General features: G+C 43.9%; 1 protein-coding gene across 2 annotated transcripts in view; it reads right to left on the bottom strand.

Annotated features, from left to right (window-relative positions):
• The window catches only part of RAB7A (RAB7A, member RAS oncogene family), a 53460-nt gene extending 37370 nt beyond the window's left edge, over positions 1–16090 (bottom strand). The window contains exons 1-2 of one of the 2 annotated variants that reach the window (XM_070237161.1): positions 15803–16030; positions 10382–10480 (exon numbers count right to left, since the gene is read on the bottom strand). The gene's annotated coding sequence lies outside the window, so the exon portion shown is untranslated. Of the gene's footprint in view, positions 1–10381; positions 10481–15802 lie in introns of both variants that reach the window. The other variant, XM_023619873.2, reaches the window with a different exon arrangement.
• Positions 16091–21587: the final 5497 nt, after the last annotated feature.

Raw genomic sequence — 21587 nt, 5'->3', positions numbered from 1 at the left:
TGCCTCTGACTGTGCTATGTGGGATGCCACCTCAGCATGGCTTGATGAGCGGTGCCGTGTCGGTGCCCAGGATGTGAACTGGCAAAACCCTGGGCACCAAAGCAGAGCGTGCAAACTTAACCACTCAGCCACGAGGCTGGCCCCTGGAGTTAATACTTATAATTACTCTGTGCCCAGCACACATTAGAAACTTAAATATTTGCTAAAATACTTAGCTTCTTTTGTCTTAATAGAAGCATCTTTCTGGAAGAATACATAAGAAAGGATACAAAGAACGCTCCATGCAGGGAAGGTACTTAGCTCTCACTCCAGAAACCTTCTCTAAAACATGCCTTTTTTGAGGAAATTAATTTGTATTAGCAGGGTAAGCCAGGAGTTACAATGTTTGGGAAACTGATGTTCTAACAGTCAGCAATTCCCATCAAACAAGTTGTACCTCCAACAACAGCCAAACTTCATCAACAACTGACCACTCAGTGGCATTGAATATGACGTGATCATTGGTGAGCAGCAACAGGGGAAGTTGAGAACCTCTATTCTGTATCACCAGAAATTGATACAGACCAGGGTACCACACCATGCCAGAACTGCCCAGGCATCTTCGGTTAACTCTTTTTTCAGGAGCAGTTAGCCCTGCTTCCCCTTTCACTGACTCTGCTGTACTTGCCCATGCCCACTCCCCATCTGTTCAAAGCCTGTCAAATAGGCTTCCTTGCTTTTATAATCACAACCATACATCAGACTCATGCTACTTTAGTTGCAAATCCTTTCAACCAGAATGAGCTCCCTCATATTTTCTTGTCATTTCCTTTTAAATATGCAAATATGGATATATTATCATGAGAAAATGTGGTTAATGTGAAAATGAGAGTACCACAAAACTATTTCCTTTCAGCCACATCACAGTACTTCCTATCTGGGCTACTGAATAATAACATACCTGGAAAATGCAAAGCCCACCATACTTGAAATCATTTGAGTAGTACCGCACACCATGCTAGCTTTCTTATTGTATGTATTCAGTCGCAATTCTTTTCTATCATTTTCAAGGCCTATCACCATCTCAAATCAATTGTCTAAAATCAATCACTGCCAAGAACCTAGACAGCCTGCTTCCAGGTCCTGCTACTTCAACATATTTGGGAGATCACAGGTCCACTTCTCTCCCTTTGATGCATCTCTCTCAGCCAAGAAAACCCACGTGGGGAAAAAACCCCTGCCCCTCCTTCAAAACACATAAATACATACCAGGCAGACTTACATGCATTATTAGTGAACATTCTAAAATGTAGATTTTTTTTTTTTAAAGTAGGATACAGAACAAGCTATGCTCCCATTGTGTTTATTAGGTTGAATCCTATGAAGATGTCATTTTTGCAGGTCAAAACCAAGCAATTTTATAGGGTTGACCACTGTCTCTAGGTAAGGTGGGACAAAGATTTGTTTTCAAGGTTTCCTTTTTATACTTGATTTATCAAGTATATTGTTACCTATTCACAATGAAAAATGAATACTTATCTAGAAGCCTACTATCAAATCTTTTTTCATACTACATCATCCCCTTTTGTAGGTGGCTCTTCATGTGTCACATAGCCAAACAAAAGAATTCCTCTAGGACAAGAACTATCTCACTCCTTTGGCATTTCCCTACCATAGCAGCCAGCACAATGCACCCTTTGGGTGCTTGCACATCTGACTGACTACACTTCCACTTCCCTGTGTCACCAGGGGTAGAACCTGGTGTTCTCTACCACAGCAGTGGGAAAGAGAAAAACCAACTCACGTCTCAGATTCTTACATGCACTGTTTGATTTTGGCCTGTGAACAACCACAGGTGAAGTTACTCATAACTGTGTACACCATCAGCCCAGAGAAGGGGTACATTACAGGGCTGGCCAACACAAGTTACTCCTCACCACCCCGCCCCCCCAACACACAAGGGGAATCTCTCTCATACTGCCTCACCTCTCCTAAGAGAATCCTGGTCCCAAGGTTCCACCCTTCACAGGGACAGCACTCCCTCCCTACCCCCTACCCCCGGGAGATCGTGGGTGCTCTACAATCCACATGATTTTATGTGCTCACAGAACTGTAAGCCGCAGAAGGCTGCTACTTGCCAAGGGCAGCTGATCAGCCACATGTAGACAAGACGTCACAAAACAACATGCAGACATGATTAGCTATACCTTTAGGAGATAACAAGCAAGAGAAAAAAAAAGGAAGTATTGGCTGCAGTGTACTTTTTCCCTGTTTAAAAGGCAACGGTTTTTCCCAATTCAGACTGCTAATGTTCCTTCAAAAGCCCTGAAAATAAAGACTGACCTCATGGTCTACTCTTTATCTATGAAAATTAACTAATCCTCTCTTTATCTGTTACTATTAATAAAAAGAAAAGAAACATTTTTAATGGACGCCAAGCCTGGGACATTCCTATGAAATCTTCTATTAACAACCCTCCACCAGGAATGACAAAGAAATCTAATTTGTCAAAGTTAGACAAGAACAGTTAACAGTAAAAATCCACCTGGGGCCGGCCCCGTAACTGAGTGGTTAAGCTCACGCGCTCTGCTTCTGCGGCCCAGGGTTTCACCGATTCAGATCCTGGGCGAGGACATGGCACCACTCATTAGGCCACGCTGAGGCAGCGTCCCACAAGCCACAACCAGAGGCACTCACAACTAGAATCTACAACTATGTACTGGGGGACCTTGGGGAGAAGAATAAAAAAAAGATTGGCAACAGTTGTTAGCCCAGGTGCCAATCTTTAAAAAAAAAAAATCCACTTAGAGTGCAGATTGTGAAGCAACTGTGTATGTTCAAGCACCACTGGAAGCAAAACACAAAATACTTAAAATCTTCATGAAAATAATTTGAAACCTAATACTTGCTTTCCAAAGTAATTTTTCAATCCATTACATAAGGCAGTAGGGATACAAGGATTAAAATTATGTACCATTGCCCCACCATACCCGAGGCTCCTTGGGGGTCAGGAACTGGGTTTCCTACTGTTTGTACAGCTACTGCCTTGCTCGAGGCTTGGAACACGGTAGGTGCTCAATAAAATCCACTGCCTGAATAAGCACTTACACAGTATTTGTCCCTTCTACAATGGGGAGGGAGGGCGGGAGGGGGTTCTAGCTTCTTCCTCTGCCAGAGCACTTTAGGAAAGGCTTTCTCTAAATTTCTTGATGAATGAGTCGGCCAGACAAACTGATTAAGGGACCAGGGACAAGGGGTAGAAAGAGTACCAATTTAATCAGAAGCAAACATGTACTTGAGCCTAACTTCAACAGAGTTCTATGAAAGATGGAAAAGTGCCTAGCTTATCAAAATGCATTATGAAGCAGAAGCAAATAAGAAAGTGGTACTATCCCAGAAACAAAGAATGGAACAGAAGAGTTAAAAAAGACACATGTAGGTGGGAAATTAATGTGTGATAAAAAAAAATAATCAGTGAGGAAAGGATGACAATACAATGAAATACTGGGACAACTATGCATTTGGAAAAAGATTCTAACATCACATCATACAGAAGAATTCCAAATGTGCTCAGTATTAGAAAAAAACATTGTCTTTATTGACCTAGGGATGGGGAAGACCTAAGTATAATTTGAAATCCAGAAAACAAAACAAAACAGACTGACAGATGTGACTACAGAAAAACTATACTACAAAAACACACCATCAGGGGCCGGCCCGGTGGCACAGCGGTTAAGTGTGCACGTTCCGCTTTGGCAGCCTGTGGGTTTGCTGGTTCGGATCCCGGGTGCGGACATGGCACCGCTTGGCAAGCCATGCTGTGGTAGGCGTCCCACATATAGAGGAAGATGGGCACGGATGTTAGCTCAGGGCCAGTGTTCCTCAGCAAAAAGAGGCTAATCTTCCTCAAAACAAAAACAAAAAAACATCATCAATCAAACCAAGTCAACAGAAAAAAGGAAAACAGCCAGGAACATTTACAACATGAAAAAGGGTCAATATTCTTGCTATATAAAAAGTTTAGGTGAAAAAAAAGCCACTTAGGCTTTAGAGAACAAGAGACAATTCACAAAAGAAAAATAAACTTAATCTAGGGGCCGGCCGGTGGCACAGTGGTTAAGTGCACACATTCCACTTTGGCGGCCCGGGGTTCAGACATGGTTTGGATCCCGGGTGCAGACATGGTACCACTTGGCACGTCATGCTGTGGCAGGCGTCCCACATATAACGTGGAGGAAGATGGGCATGGATGTTAGCTCAGGGCCAGTCTTCCTCAGCAAAAAGAGGAGGATTGGCAGCAGTTAGCTCAGGGCTAATCTTCCTCAAAAAAACAAAAAAGCTTAACCTATTTATCAAAGAAATTGAAATGTTAAACAATGAGGCATCATTTAAATTTTTCCCACTAGTTAAACTGGCAACAATTAAGAAAATTGACATTGGCAACTAAATAAACAGGATCCTTAAACTACAAATGTTAAGTACACAGCCTTCCTGGAGGCAGGAAGGTAATGAATACCAAATTTTAAGCACTAAATCTTAAGAAAATGGTCAGATAAGAGGACAAAGATGAACATTAAATAATTTTCTTAAAAAGAAAAGTTGGAAGTAACCAAAATGTTCATTTAGAGGATGATTAAACTATGGTAAACACAATTTACACAGCCATTAAAAACAGCATATACCAAAAAAAATAGTGTCTAGTATATACAGCGAATTTTTTAAAAGCAAGTTACAGAACAGTATGTACTATATGATTCCATTTAAATGTAAAGATCTAAGTCTAGTAGCTGGCCCTGTGGTGTAGTGGTTAAGTTCACCCACTCAGCTTTGGCAGCCTGAGGTTCGCAGGTTTGGATCCCAGGTGTGGACCTACACATTGCTCATCAAGCCATGCTGTGGTGGTGTCCCACATACAAAATAGAGGAAGATTGGCACAGATGTTAGCTCAGAGACAATCCGCCTCACCAAAAAAAATACAATAAAAGTTTGAAAGTACAGTCACCAAATTATCCAGAAGAATGATAGAGAACTATTCACTTTAAAACTTCTATACTGCTTCTGTAATTTAGAAACAAGTCCACTTTAGGAAATATCTAGCCACTTAGGAGTGAGGTCACCCTTGCCCCTCATAAAGAAGTGAATGAGCAGGGCTCCATGTAGGTGATAGCTTCTGAAATGGCTGAAAGGGTCCTATAAGTTTTTGATGGTGTCATCTTGCCAGTTAGGATATTGCAAAAGCCACTGCAATATGACCAAGAGCCAAAAAAAGTCAAAAGATGAAAGAATCTTGAGGACAGCTAATCCACTATTCTCATTTTTCAGAAGCGGAAACTGAAGCTTAGACACTCACTTGAGAGCCATACTGTGACCCTGCTTAAGGAAACCTCTACGATCCTATCTTCTGATGCACTGATTTCAGACAATGTGAGGAATTTACAGATATTTCTTTTTTCAGCCTGAGAATATAACAGATGTTGTGTATATGTATCTATCAAAAGCCATTTGGGGAATATATTTTTAGTTCTCTCTTTAAATGGTTCAATTTTGGGGGAAAACAGATAAATCAGTCTAGCATCTACCTTGAAGACCCTCTCCTGGGGTTGGTAAGAGAAGTGACTCAGTGAAAGGTGCGAACAGCATGGGCTGAGATGGCCAGGAAAAGTTTTGAAGATGGAGCTGGTAGTACCTGAGACAGGCAGGATGTCAACAGCAGAAGACCGAAATGAAGGGAAATGGCAGGAACCAAGTTGAAGGAAGCAGGGAACAAAGTGTGGTAAAGCAACTCAGGGCAACACGCAGTCTGCATCAGAAGAAGGACAAAGCAAGGAAGACAAGCTGGGGACAGTCTGTGGAAGACCACAACCAAGGGCAATTAAAAAAACATACGGTTCTGTGGATAGGGAAGGAAAAGGACCTAAGAAGTACTTTAAGACTACAGTATCTGCTGACACTTGACAAGAAAGATCTGTGTCCGCTGGGGGTGAGGTAGCAATAAAAAGACATCTAGGGAGTCTACAGGATTCCAACACTGAAAAACGTGGAAGGCAAGGGAGGGCTCAGACTCAATCGTGTCTTTCATTATCTACTCAATGCAAAGGACATTTCAAGGCACATGAATTGAGGTTACCACATTTATCATTTAAAAGAAATAGATTTCTCAGGATAGGAAGGTGATTTGTGAGTCAATATGATGGGCAACTTGGTATTCTTTTTAGAATTTAAATTACCAGCTTCCTTGGAACAAGAATCTACAAATGAGGCATTCTTTCCCCCAACAGCTATTACCTGTTAAAGCAAGCCAGTGTAAAACTACCCCCATCTTCCAAGTATTTCCAACTCTGCACTTTCTAAGTCCACGGCAGAGCCACATTTCTTGGTCTCTTGTGTGGTGTGACTCATTGTGACCAGTGAGTTGGAAGCAGAAGTGACATGTCATTTCTGGTCTGGAATATTTAACTGCAGGAGCAAGACCCTCCAATAGTTCTTTTCCCCTTTGCCAAGAGAGCCAGCAATATTCCCTTTCAATGCTGCTCCTTCAGCTAGAGTAAGAATGATGCAGAGCCCCTGGAAAACCTATGCTGAACATGCTGCATGAGCAGAAAATGAACCTATGTTGTTTTCGGCTATTTTGAATTATTTGTTACTACAGAATAACCTAGCCTATTCAGTCTGATACTGCTTGAAAATTCACTACCTGGAAATTTACATTTCAAAAGAAACAGAAGAGGTCAAAGCATCCTTCTTTAAAATAAAACTGAACAATAAAATTTAAAAAGGTGGGCTGGCCCCGTGGCCCAGCGGTTAAGTTCGTGCGCTCCGCAGCCCAGTGTTTCGTTGGTTCGAATCCTGGGCACGGACATGGCACTGCTCATCAGGCCACGCTGGGGCAGCATCCCACATGCCACAACTTGAAGGACCCACAACGAAGAATATACCACTATGTACCGGGGGGCTTTGGGGAGAAAAAGGAAAAATAAAATAAAATGAAATAAAATAAAATCTTAAAAAAAAATTTTTTAAAGGCTTTCTTCCATAGAAGATGCCATTCTTCTCATCACTATTAGAATTAAAGAAACATGGACTTGCAGTGCTAGTGCTGGTCCCACTATTCAGGGGCTCCATGATACTGAGTACGTCCTTTCAGGCTGTTTCCTCATCTGAAAAAAGATGGTGACAGGCCAAATGCTGCTCAGTTTGAACTTTGAAGTGAAGCTTAAACAAGGTAACAGTTGAGCTCTATAAAATGTAAACTAATTGTTTATATATATGCTTCGTCCCAGGTATCACATTCATGTGAAGAGGGAAAAAAACTAAGGCAACTTTCACAAAGAAGCAAGTTCTTTGGAAAGCAATTCTTGTCAAGGGGACTTTGCAGCCTAGATCAACAGATTCTTGAATATGATGCTCCCCTGTTCTCAAGCTTTTTAAACGCAGGTGCCAAACCAAGAGCTAAGAGTCTTTACGAAGAGACCAGGAAGATGGTGCCTTTATTTTTTTTTGGTAAGACAGCCTGGAAAGCAGATAGCTAGTAAAGCAGGCAGTTACATAGAACTATTTTCAATAGCTCAAAGCTTCTGCTACCAACCTTAGATTATCTCAGATATTTACCCAGTAAAATAGATTGCCCATAAATTGCTAAGAGGAACCCACAATGGGCTGGCTGGCTGAAAAGGAAAACCAAACTGTTCTCTTTCTCCACCCCCCATCCCACCAAACCAGCTCCTACTTTTAACCTGTGTTAAAGGCACTTCTGACGAAGCACCTCTTTGAAGGTTCAAGCACAACATTTGTATTTCAGTCCTAGCCCCACTAATCTCTTACTGTCTAAGTAAATTATAACATCAAAGTCATTCCTCAACCATAATTGGAGCATCATCTGCCTTACTCAACAGGGTTGTGAGGTTCAAGTGAGAGGATTACGCCCTATCCTAGCATGATCCAGTGAAGTATCACAATGTTAAACATAAACCCTTCAACATGGCATTGGAGAGCTCCCCCTCTCCCAGTCTGGCCTTCATACAGTTTTCCCAAATCGGATCCTGCAGTCCCTCCATCTGCCTTACCATTTCCCTACTTTCATTCACTTGCTTATGCCATTGCCTCCAACTATAATAGCTTCCCCAAATCTCCCCTGCATATCAATTTATTCAAAAATCTACTCGGCACCCACTTAGCCCAGCCATTGAACACTTCTAGCATTTTCTTTAAGCTATTTTTATAACTCTCATCTGTCTTTTTACAATTACAGTCATGCACCATATAATGATGTTTTTGGTCAATGACAGACCGCATATACAATGGTGGTCCCGTAAGATTAGTAGCACACAGCCTAGGTGTGTAGTAGGCTGTACCATCCAGGTTTGTGTAAGTGCACTCTGTGATGTTCACACGACGACAAAATCTCCTAATGACACATTTCTCAGAATGTAGTCCCCTTGTTAAGCGACACACAACTATATGTCTAAACCTCCAGTGCTCTTGATTCTATACTCGCCCCAGCTACCAACTGTTTTCTTATAGTAGACAAGAAAAATCTGTCAAATGAACACAGAACCCACAGTTTATTATTCAGTAAAGCTATACATATTAATCACTGGCCCAGAAGCATAACTTACATACTACAAATAGTAATTTACTGTGCAAAGTTACAACTAAAATCTTTTTTTAAGTTTACTAAGTAATATTTCAAAATCCATCCTAGAATAATGATTCATCCTTGCCCTTAAGGAGCTTAGAGGGGGGGAATGGCAAAGTCATGTAATATTATTTCAACCAAACTAAGGTCTACAGTGGATGTACAAAGCTCAGGATCACTCTGCCAGAAAGCTGTTAGCCAAACACCAACTAATATCTAAATGGTCACTAAGAACAGGCAAAATAGACCTACTTCTAGTATGTGTATGGTGGAATCCAATATTTTAAGGACTCAAATGTCAAACCAAAGAGGAGTTTGAATGAAAGCACTGTCTACTATGCCCAGATTTATACTCCACAGATGACACTTGTGGGCCAATTCCACCACCAGGAATGAGTCCAGATTATAAATGCAAAATCTAATCCTCAAGGGCAACTACGGATGGAGATCTGCTCATCAGACTGACGCCATTCTGCTTTACTAACCCAGTGGATTTAAGAAGTATTTACAAGAGGTAGTCTCAAACACATACTGCTCCAGAAACACCCTATTCACCCCCTCAAGGATTGCGTATGTGGTACATGGGGCCATAAACAAACAGGCTCCCACCAAAGTGGCAAAAATGAAAAAGAAAGAAAATAACAAGTGTTAGCAAAAAATGTGGAATATTTGGAACTCTCATACACTCCTGGTGGGAGCGTAAACTGGTACAACTCTGGAAAGCTGGCAGTATCTACCAAAGTGTAACAGATACTGCTATGGGCTGAATTGTGTCACCCCAAATTCATACGCTGAAGCCCTAACCCCCAGTGCCTCAGAATATGACGGTATTTGGAGATGAGGCCTTTAAAGAGGTGACTAATGTTAAATGAGGCTTTGAGGGTGGGCCCTAATCAATAAGACTGATGTTCTTCTAAGAAGAGGCAATTACGATGCAGACTCATAGAGAAGACAGACCACGTGAGGACACAGAGAAAAAGCCACCTACAAGCCAAGAAAGACGCCTCTAAAGAAATCAACCCTACTCACACCTCAATCTCAGATTTGCAGCCTCCAGTATTATGAGAAAATAAATTTCTGTTAAGTCACTCATTCTGTGGTATTTGTTACAGCAGCCCTAGCAGAAGAATGCAGATACATACCCCAAAAGTCAGCCTTTCCATTCTTTGGTATTAACCTAACGGAAATGTGTACATATATTCATTAAAAGACAGACACAAGAATATTCATGCAGCATTACCTGTAACAGCCATAAACTACAAGCTACCCAAATGCCCAATGGTAAGTTAATAAATAAATTATATCACATTATGGAATACTAGAAAGCAATGAAAATGGAGTTACAACTGCACTCAACACAAAATCTCACAAACACTGAGTCAAAGAAACCAGATAACAGGGGCCAGCCCAGTGGGATAGCAGTTAAGTTCACATGCTCCACTTCAGCAGCCTAGAGCTCACGGGCCCGGATCCTGGGCATGGACCTGGCACTGTTAGTCAAGCGTCTGTGGCGGCATCCCACGTAAAATACAGCAAGACTGGCACAGATGTTAGCTCGGCGACAATCTTCTTCAAGCAAAAAGAGGAAGACTGGCAAGAGATGTTAGCTCAGGGCCAATCTTCCTCACACACACACACACACACACTAACAGATAGAGAGGAGTACATAGTGTATGATTCCATTTATACGAAGTCCAAATCAGGCAAAATTAAACTATAGTGTTAAAAATCGGCAGATTCATTACCCTAGGAGGGAGTGATACTGACCTGAAGGAGGCAAACGGCGGCTTTTGAGTTTATGAAAATTCTCCAAGTTGTTCACTCATTTGCACACTTTTCTGCATGTATGTTCTACTTCAAAGTTTACTAAATTATAGAAATGACAAGTTACTTAAAAATAAGGGCAGCACTTTACATATCCAGCGTCACATGGCAAATAAACCTTACTCTGGAATTGGATGCACCAGGTTCTTCATGCGTTGCCATTAAACTTTTGAAAAATACAGCTAGTCTCATGATGCCCAGGAAATGATCTCTAGCTTCCCATCACTGAGTGTTTACTAGGAGAGGGCCCGCAGGTCAAATGAGCCAAGAACGTCCAGTCCCCTCCACAGTTAAATTCTTACACCATATTTTTTCATTTGATTTCATTAAAGGAAGGTACTAAGTATACATTCACAGGAAGAAAATACCAGTTAACACTTTGGTCTTCCTCTGGGTAGGGCACTGAATTTTTCTTTTTACTTCTGTATTTTCCTAGCTTCTTTTTTTCTTTCTTTCTTTTTTTATTTTTAAAGAATTGACTTTTTTAATAATCAGCAAAAGAGAAATGTCATTTTAAATAAAAGGTAATGGAAGAAGTATTTCATAAGGAGTCAAATGTTGTGGCTTTTACGGCAATCGTGTAGAACCAAACAGGCAGGCTGGCACGTCAGAAAGAGCAGCAGGTTGTGCTTCAGCAGACCTGGATCAAGCACGCGAGCAGCTGGGCCACCTGAGCACCCAGCCTCAGCGATCTAAGGCGGAAATACAGAAACGGCTACTGTCTAAGCCTAGAGTTGTGAGCACCAAATAAATCCCTTTGTAAACTGTAAGCACTATACAAATATTAAAAAGCATTTAGAGACAAACATTGTGTAGCAAGGTTTCTACAACACAGTAATGCTCTTTAACAACCATCAACTGAGCAGCACAGTCAGAGGATTTAAGAGTGGCTCTTAACCTGCGGGCTGCCCAGATGACCCACAGTTATTTCAGGGGTCCCCAGATCTGTAAGTGCGTGGAGAATTGTTGGTAAACTGACTACCATCTGTAAGAGGTACTATTTTTCATAAAGTCTATGCTGTTATGACTAGGTTTTTTAAACGTTAATTCATAGTAGCTTTGCCATATACTCTCAAATAACAAACTAAAAAGTTTATCAAATGGAAATAAATTTTTTTAATTACATACAAAGATCGGAAATCAATGATGTAACAATTTACTTCACAATGTAATTTTTTTTTTCTTTAAAGATGGGCACCTGAGCTAACAACTGTTGCCAATCTTTTTTTTTTTCTTTCTCCTTTTTCTCCCCAAATTCCCCTAGTACATAGTTGCATATTGTAGTTGTGGGTCCCTCTAGTTGTGGCACGTGGGACGCCGCCTCAGTGTGGCCTGATGAGTGGTGCCGTGTCCATACCCAGGATCCCAACCAGCAAAACCCCGGGCCGCTGCAGTGGAGTGCGTGAACTTAACTACTCAGCCACGGGGCCGGCCCCACAATGTAATTTTTAAAGGATTTCCAAACTGAGCTGAATAACTCCAGGAAAGCCAGCAGTAAGAAGCAAACAAGCATCTTTACTTGAAAGGGTGGGAGGGAACACAGAAGCTCCTTCACAGTATCTGGCAGCAGCCACACAGCAAGCCCATCTGAGAGACAAGCAAGGTTACAGAATTCCTAATACTGCCCAGGTCCCCAGGTTTCAATATGCTTCCTCAGATTGGCTCTGTCCGATAGCAAACAGTCCTAGGCAACCAGGAAATGGACAAGATAAATCAGTCAGACTGATCTCCACGATAGTGATGACATCACCACAACAGAGCCCCAGGCGAGGCCTGAGGTTCCCTGCATCAAGTTCTGCATCTTCTGACAAGTGAGCACGGCCAATACTGTATGTCACCACTGGAACCAACTCCCAAGCTTTCTTCCTCCCCCACAGAGACATTCTGCAAGTAGCTATTCTTAAATTTGTTTTTGAAATCACAGCCTGGAGTACTAAAATTGAAACTAGTGAGAAACATTGCTGAAAAGTCTGTTCTGATTTCAACCACCACATCTCTTTTAGCTTTGATTCACAAATCATACTGACCAAAGTCACCATTAGGAAGTATTAAAACATAAATGCAAACCATTTTTGTGTTTAATGCCATACATGCGAAGGAAAAAGCAGAAAATAGACAGCAGATGTGTGTGTGTGTGGGGGGGGCCCACAGTTAATTTCTAGACTTCAGTCTCCTTCAGAGGATGACATCAGTGCCAAGGGGAACCACTGTTCAGCCTTACTCAGGAGGACTCCTCCTCCTTACTTCCTGGGAAAACCTTGCCTATAACTCCCAGTGCAATTCTTCTCAGCCATGTTTGTTGAATTAATAGATGGAAAGTTAGGCAATTTATCATAGAATAAGAGTAAATATTTATTTCAAATCTCAGAAAGGAACAGTACATAAGATGACTGTCACAAGTATGTGGTCTGGGTCTGCTACACCTTTGCATGGAAAGGTTAATGCTAAATATAAGGGCAAAAATTGTATTAGTACAGATCTCTTTGGAGATTTATTAAAAGCTAATCAAATAACCAAAACTTTCTTGCTTCACTTGGCAGTGGGGTCAGAAATCAGATTCAAAGGCACACTTTACTTTAAAGCAATGTTCTTTCATTATGGGGTTTGGGGGTGTTAAAAACAAGACAACAGGCCTAAAATGGAGTCACTTATGCTAAGCCCCACGTCATCAAACCAAGACTTAATTACAGTTTCACCTCTCCCAAATGGAACCCTAAGCCAGTTAACCAGGAATCACCTGGTCAGCACCAGTTAGGTAATCTGCCTGATACATGCCTGCCATCCTCCAGAGAAAACTAACTTTGCTACAATCAATCCACTCTTTACTAGTATAACTTCCCTGTCCCACCCGCTTCTGTCTACAAATGTCTTTCACTTTGTCCAGCTCCCTGGAGCTCTTTTCTATCTGCTAGATGGGATGCTGCCTGAGGCATGAATCGTTGAATAAAGTCAATGAGATCTTTAAAACTTACTCAGTTGAATTTTGTTTTTAGCAAGGGCTTAAGCACAGTTGGCACACACAAAAAAAGTTGCCCCAAGTGGTTGCTAACAATCACCTGGAGGGATATACTAATAAAACTATTTTTAGAGTGCCTTCTACATTCCGCCCATTTGTTTACTCACGCAGTTCTACCACACGCAAAACGCATATTTCCTTTTAAAACAGTTGTGAGACACGGGGTGGCAGAGGGTTTTACCTATGATGACACTGGCACTGTGAATGGCAGGAGCTACACCAAACGTTCTTCATCAGCTCAAGAAAAAACCCAGCATGCCAAATGTGCCTTTGCTCAAAGAGCGCTGCAACAGCTAACATTTGCAGTGTAAAATGGCAGTGACGCCAACCCCCTTTTGAGTGAGCAAAAAAATGCCCCTAGAGCAAAGGGAGAAACTCGTGTTGAAGGCTACTCTTCAAAAGACATGATCAATTAGAAACTGTAACATTATCTCTGCCCTCTCTTCAAGAGCGAACCACACAAATGCTGTTGTTAAAATTAACAACACCCTCAAGTTAGCACACCACCAGCCTGTCCGCACTGCTAAGGATTCACTTGCAGAGTTGAGAACTAACTCCTCTTTCCAAGAGCCTCAAGTTCCACCACCAAGCCATTCCACGACAGAATTCCCGGCCAGGATCACTCAGCATTTTTAAATTCCTTGAGGACAGGAACCATGCCTATGTCCCCGAGTCAAATTCCAACAATGCCTGATACATGGTAGACACTCAAAACACTTGGTGAATGAATGAAAAAGTGCTCAACATTACTCTCTTGTAAACTCAAACATTAATTAAGGCTACTGTACCGATTACTCACTTAAATACATTAGGCTGGGTAGCAAAGTTGAGGAAAAAAAAGAAAAATGAGAACACAACAGGGTTGTGAGCACCAAGGTTTAACGGGAAGAGTATCTTCAGGAGAAGTACTCACAACTCACTTTCCAGTTCTTACACTCAAATCTGAAAAAACTCTTCCCAAATCTGAAGAGGGAAACACACTAACAGGAGACTTTATTAATCCATGGATGAGAAGTCATGCGGCTAATCAGCTGCCTCAGTCACAAGGAGGAGACAAGGGCCTGTTCTCTTGGAATCCAAAGACAAGATACACTATTCTCAACAAGAAAGAACCAACGGGCTGGACACCCATGCACTAAAGTTTTAAGAAAGGTTCACGTGGCAGGACTGCCAGGCCTCACGCATTTGACAAAAGATTTAAGTAACAAAACTTTTCAAACTTCAATTAAGTTTGAAATTCGCTATAGAGTTCTAGAGCTCCTCATCTACCCGCACTGGGTATGTCAAGTCACAACCGCCAACGGAACGTCTTCCGGCTTTACGGTGGAACTAATGTTACCAGAAGAGGCTTTCAAGTGACATCGCCAGAAAGAGGTGGAGGTACCAGGTGGTGAAAGATAAATCCCAAGCTTCAGGGGCATCTGAAGTCCCACCTCTCGAGTCTCACTGCCTGGGCTTGAATCTGCTCCACAACCTACCAGGTGTGTGACCTTGGACAAATGACTTAACCTCTCCGTTCTGTGATTTCCCCATCTATAAATGGCCGTAATGATGTTATTTCAGAGGGCTGTTCTGAGAATTAAACATAATAATCTGTGTAAACGCCTCGCCATGCTGTCCAGCATACAACAAGCGCTCAAATGTTTGCTATTATTCTCAATTTCCCCACTTTTACGCACCCTTACGTTTCAAGCCTGAACTGAATGCAGTTAAAGGGCCCCCTGGGCGGTCGGAATTCAAACACAGCTCTACAGCCAACCACCATCCTTCCCCAGGAACTTGGAGAACTTCCTCCAGGATTCACCCTAACACGCTGGCGACAGAAGCTCCCTCCCCCGGAGCCGGGGGCGTCTCCCAGGTGACGCTGCACGTGACCTGACTCACGCCGCGACTCGGCGGCCGCCCGGGAACCTTCTCCCTAACAGGGCAGGCTGTCCACCTGAAGCGACGGCTGGGGCCGGCTCGGCCCTGGGCGCCCGCGTCCCCCACCGGCGGCGGGCGGGGTCGGCCCCGACACCCTCCGGCTCGCCGCTCCCGGGAGCTCCAGGGCCCAGCGGCCGCCCGAGTCAGAAAACCTCCAGTCTCCCGTCCTGACGCCGCCAATACACAGGGCGTCCGCGACCGCCGGCCCGGGTCGGCACCCCGGCTGCAGGGCACACCCGGGGACCTCTGACCTCTCCGCCGGGCGCGGCCCGGCCTGCGCCCGAGCCCCGAGCGACGCAGCCGCCCCGCGAGGCCTAGGCTAGGCCCGCAACCTGCCCAACAGAGGGCCGACGCGAGGCCCTGCGCCCCAGGGCCGCGGAGGGGGATGGGGCCAGGCCGCCGGCCGGGCTGGGCCCGCCGCTCACCGCGGCCTCTCCGCTGGGGCTCCGGGCCGGGCGCGTCGCGAGGGCTCCCGCCGAGGATAAGATGCAAAAGCGGACAAGGGGCAGACAAGTCCAAGTTCCGGTCGCAGGGGACTCCTCCACGCTCCCCAAGCCTCCAACGCCGCCGCTGCCGCCGCCTCGGGCTTTATGGCCAAGACTCCAGCTCCGCTCCCACTTCCGCCACCGCCGCCGCCCCGAGCGGAAGTACCTGTCACGAGACGTTCGACGCCAAGGGTGCGGGGGAGGAGCCCCGCCTCAACCTTGCGTCACGTTCGGGCTGCCTCCGGCCAGGGTCCGGGTCACGTGGTGCAAACATGTCTGCCTCCAAGTGCTTGTTGCCATCTTTGAGGCTCATGTAAGGAGCAGGACGGCGCCATGTTGAACCCACGAACCCATGCCTCAGCCATCCCCTGTTTGCCCGGAATAAAGAATGCCAGGGGAGAGAGGACAAAGGTAAACTGGCCCTTCCAGTAGTGTCCCTCTCGAGAAGGCACTGATCAGTCAACCAAGTAGTCCTACTATGTATCCTGAGCTCTTCAGGATCAATAAAGCTTGCTCTAGGAACAGGCTCTCCCTGGGAGAAATTATTGAGTAGTGGGAGACAGGACAGTGGTTATTTGATAAATTCATAGCAGGGTGAGGAAGGGCACTGAAATTTACTGAGCACCTACTGCGCACCCATACTACATCTTTGGATCGTCTCCATTTGTCCTTACTTTAACCACTTAAGGAAAGATTATTTTCACCATTTTGCAAATAGGGAACTGGGACCCAGCACAGGTCACTTGACCTAGCTCACAGTAAGGGGTAGACCAGGGATGTAAACTAAGGTCTGTCTAATGTCAATGTGTGTGATCTTTCTAGTAGACGGCAGCTTACTGCACCAATTGTGTAGCAGGGTGATAGAGACACCCAGGTGAGTTAGATGACACCAGAACACTTTAGCAGAAGAGAGAGTCCAAGAAAGTACAAAAAGAACTCAAGGCTCTCTGAGCTTGCTACCAAAAAGGACGCAATAAAGTCGTACCCTGTAGAGCTCTCAGGAGGGTAGGGCGCCCTACCAAGGACCAGCTCCATCTGAACACATTAAGACCAACTCGGAACTTTACCTCCATTTTCAACAACACGTTCTTCTCATACTCTTTTCCTATCTTGGTTCATACAAACTTCATTCTTTCAGTTTCTTGGTCCAAAAACTTTGGAATCATTCTTGACTCCTGTAGTGGGTTGAATAGTGACCCCTAAAAAGATATGTGCACAAACTGGAATATGTGGATGTGACCTGATTTGGAAAAAGAGCATTTGCAGATGTAATTAAGGATCTTGAGATGAGATCATCCTGGATTGTTCAGGTGGGCCCTAAATCCAATGACAAGTGTCCTCATAAGAGGCACACAGAGAAGAGAAGGCCATGTAAAGAAGGAGTCAGAAATTGGAGCGAGTAGCCACAAGCCAAAGAAGACTGACAGCCACCAGAAGCTGAGAGAGGAAAACAAAGGGGCAGGAGCACTTTGATTTTGGACTTTTGTCTTTGAGACGTATTTGAGAGGGTACATTTCTGTTGTTTTAAGTCACCAGGCTTGTGGCGATTTGTTACCACAGTCCCAGGAAATTGATTCAGCTCCCCTCTCTATTACTTGTACCCCTTGTCCATAGCCTTCAAAAGATATCCAGAATGTGACTACTTCTTACTATCTCTGCCACTACAATCTGGTCTGAACCTCCATCGCTTCTCACCTGGATTATCGCAACAACCTTGGTTTCCTGCTCCCACCACATCCCCTATCAATTCTCAACACAGCAGCCAGAGTAATTCTGTAACAATGTCAAACCATGTCATTCTCCTGCTCAAACTCTTTCCATAGGTCAGAGTAAAAACTAAAGGCCTTATAAGCAAAATGTCCTACCCCATCTGACCCACAAATACCTCTCTGTCCTCATCTCCTTCTAATGTCCCCTCTGATCAGTCTACTCAAACTATGCTAGTTTAAGAAAAGAGAAGATACATATCTAACTCTGACTTTTGCAGTTGAATTTCTTTCTATCTTCCCACGTGGCCACCCTCTCACTTTCCTCAGGTCTTGACTGAAATGTCATCTTCTCAGTGACAATGACCCTCCCTGTTTAAAACTGAAGTCCCCCTTCCTAACATCACTAGAAACAAAACACCTCCTTGCTGTCTCCCTTCCTGCTTTGTTCTTTCGTTATATTGCTCATTTGCTTATCGTCCATCTCCTCCACTGAAAAACCGTTCCATAAGGGCAGGGATTCTTGTCTGTCTCTTTCACCGCTATATCCCTGATTCCTAGAATAGTGCTGGGGCACAGCAGGTGCTCAGTAAGTACCATTTACAGAGTATTAAGGAGAATGGAAATTGGACTCAGTCTCAAAGGCCAAGAATTAGGGTAATTCTACCCCATCCTGCAGCCATTCAAAATGCTGGTTTGAAGAAAAAGTGGCAACTAGAGAACACAAGAAGAGGCAGAGCACAAAAATAAGGAGGCCTGTGAGCCCCAAGCCTTCTAAGAAGCAGACTGAGAAGGATATTGAGATGCCATCATGGGATATTTCTTATGAAAAAGAAAGGACAACTCAAAAGAAACCTATGAGCCAAGAAGGTGGAGTCAAAAGCTGCAGAGACTCATTTCCAGGCAACAGGATTGGACCCTAGTCAAAAAAACTGACAATGTGTGCCCATCTGGATTTCAAAATTGCTATGACCCAGTAGTAGCTGTGTCACTCCTGTTTTCCCCTTTTTGAACAGAAGTGTCTGCTCTGGTTATCTTATGCTTGTCAACTCTGTTGAGTCTGTGAAGAGCAGAAAGCATGTCTGTGGCTCACATTTCTTTAGATTAAGAGAAACAGCACTCAAGAAGCTGTTCTTGAGAAACCATAGCTGGGAGTTGGCCCGTGGCACAGTGGCTAAGATTGCATGCTCTGCTTTGGTGGCCCAGGGTTCGCAGGTTCAGGTCCCCGGCATGGACCTACACGCTGCTCATCAAGCCATTCTGTGGTGGTGTCCCACATACAAAAAGTAGAGAAAGGTTGGCACAAATGTTAGCTCAGAGCCAATCTCCCTCACCAAAAAAAAAAAAGAGAGAGAGAGAGAGAAATCATAGCTGAGGAGCCTCATCGGTACCTGGACTTGATTTACGTGACAAGATCCATTATGAGCCAATGATGTGTTGGGATGACCCTTTTAGGGTCCTTGGGAGGATGTAAGTATATTTTGCACATGGGAGAAATATAAATCATTTGTGTCCAGAAGGTGGGCTATGGTACATTAAAGATGGCAGTAAATTCTTTGCTCCTCCTCCCTTTTGAATTTGGGTGGCCTTACTGACTTGTTTGATGAATAGAATGTAGCAGAAGTGATATCCTATGACTTCCACTGCTAGATCATAAGAAGCCTTACAGCTTTTTCCCAGAACTCTTGAAATGCTCAGGTAGTAGAAGCTCCTTCTCAAAACCAGCCTCCACACTGTGCGAAGCCCAAACCGTGTATAGGTGAGCCCCCAGTAGGCAGCCAGCATCAACTACTGGCCATGTAACTGGGCCATTTGGGATGTCCAGCCATGTGAAACTGCAGCCCCAACTAAAAGCTGACTTCAGACATAGAGGCCCCAGGTGAGAACTACCCAGTTGAACTCTGCCAACCTACAGAACCAAAGAAATGCTAATAAATTTTTGTTTTAAGCCACTATGTTTTGGGTTTCTCTGTTACACAGCAATAGATAACCAGAATAGAGCCCATACAAAATGAAGGGGAAGGGAACAGTTAGATAAAAGACCTTTAATAGAACAGGTTTGAGGAGAGAGTGGGAGGGAGTGGCATGGATTGTGACTTACTGATCCATGCGTACAAGTCACATCAAATGTGAAAGCTAGTCACATCGATGGGACATGGATGGGATCTAGTGCTATTTGGATGAGCTTGAGAGGTCAGAGGGAGAGAGGGAAGATTGGAGCTTAGAAGGAGGGGCAAATTGAAGGAGGTTAGGAGTGAGAAATTCTGTTCTGGAAATACTGACTCAGAGGACCTCTGTTGGACATCTAAATGGAGATGTGGAGGAGGCAATTAGATATATTGGGTGGAGGCAGAGATGGGGTAGTTGGCTATTTGGGTCCCTCAGAGTAACTTGGGCTGAAAATAGAGAGTTGAGAGTAGTAATGGGTATGGATGTGAATAAGATAACCCCTGGAGAAAGTGTAGAAGTGTTTTATTCTTTCAATAAAGTGTTTACTGAGAATCTATTTTTGTGTTAGGCTTTAGTGCTGGGGACACAAGAAAAACAAAGCTTCTGCTCTCAAGGTCCTTACTACTTTGTGTGGTACGCAACGTATGAGTAAACACACACACACATACACAGATGAGTATTTCACTCAAATTTCCATCGGGGGGAACTAGTTAAAGTATGGTACATCGAGTCAATGAAATACTATTCAACTATAAAAAAAAGAATGATAGAATTCTCCATATATTGATGTGGAAATATCTCCAAGACATATTATTATGTAATAACGCATGATACAGAAAACTATATACCACGTGTTCCCTTTTTTGAAAAAAAAAAAACTGAGGTTGGAATAAGAACATACTTCAGCAAACAAAAAATGTAGTTATCTAGTATATCAGTTAAGATTTAATCAGAGAAGTTAGAATAAGAAATTAATGGTAGGGGTTAGACTTTACACAATTGTCGGAGTTGGTAGAAAGTCTGTGCAGGCTGTTGCTTCTGTGTCCAGCATTGAGACCAACATCTGTCACTACAGGTCAGCCAGACCAGCAGTCAGGAAGAAAAGCTGGATGTGGATAAGAACAATGACACACTGGACCCCGTGAGGATAACTAGAACCCATGAGGACCAATTGGAACCCGTGTCTGTCTCTCATCACCTGCAACTTCAGTGCCATGCATGGGTGACCAGCAGCACAGAACCTGGTGCCTTCATCACAGAGCTACACACATGCTTGGCCCAGGATTCAGAGAAGCTGAAGGAGGAGACCCAGTGGCAGTTGGAGGAGATGTGGGTCTGGGTGCTGCCCCAAGCCAACAAGATCGGCAAACCAGTGACATCATGCATGAGCTATCCCAGTGCCTAGTGCCCTTTTCAGAGGGTAAACAATATGACTGCTGTATGGGGTCTCAAAGGTGATGGTGAGGCCTTTGAAATATATACCACATGTGATGAGAAGCCCCTGGAAGGTTCTAAGCAGAGAATGTGTGTGCGTGTCCAAGGTGAGATGTGTCTCCCTTCACAAGTCACTTGCACTACAGTGCTTTCCTGGCCACACCCTCTCTTCTCCTGTTCCCACGGTGACCCCTATAATCCTGGTAGGACCCTGCACAGCCCCAAGACACTGCTTGCTTTATGTCTGCTTATTCATCTGTTTCTTTCCTAGACTGGGGGGCTCCTCAAGGACCAGTACCTGCTCTGATCTACCTCGATGTCCCCAGCACCCCATAGGACATTGACAAATCTCCCCACATGATTGAACAATTTAAAGCAGAGTAAAATGTTTAATTATTCTCTTTGACACAGCTCTGCATGATTTATGAAGTTCTCTGGGGCTTGCTGTTTAAACATAGCCAGTTTTGCCCGAGGGTTCCTCCCTCAGCAGTTTTTATTGATCCAGGAGTCACTGGCTGTCTGTCCCTCCATGCCCACTCTAGTCTTCCCTTCTTGGTACTTCCCCTGACCTCCTGCACCCAGCCTGAGCCCCTGTGCCTTTGAGCAACTCACTTCTGGGCTGCAATTTCCTCATC

This window comes from Equus caballus, chromosome 16, assembly GCF_041296265.1.
Source record: "Equus caballus isolate H_3958 breed thoroughbred chromosome 16, TB-T2T, whole genome shotgun sequence".
Taxonomy (NCBI): domain Eukaryota; kingdom Metazoa; phylum Chordata; class Mammalia; order Perissodactyla; family Equidae; genus Equus; species Equus caballus.
Note: the sequence above shows the minus strand (reverse complement) of the source record. Positions and strands in the feature narration are given on the sequence as shown.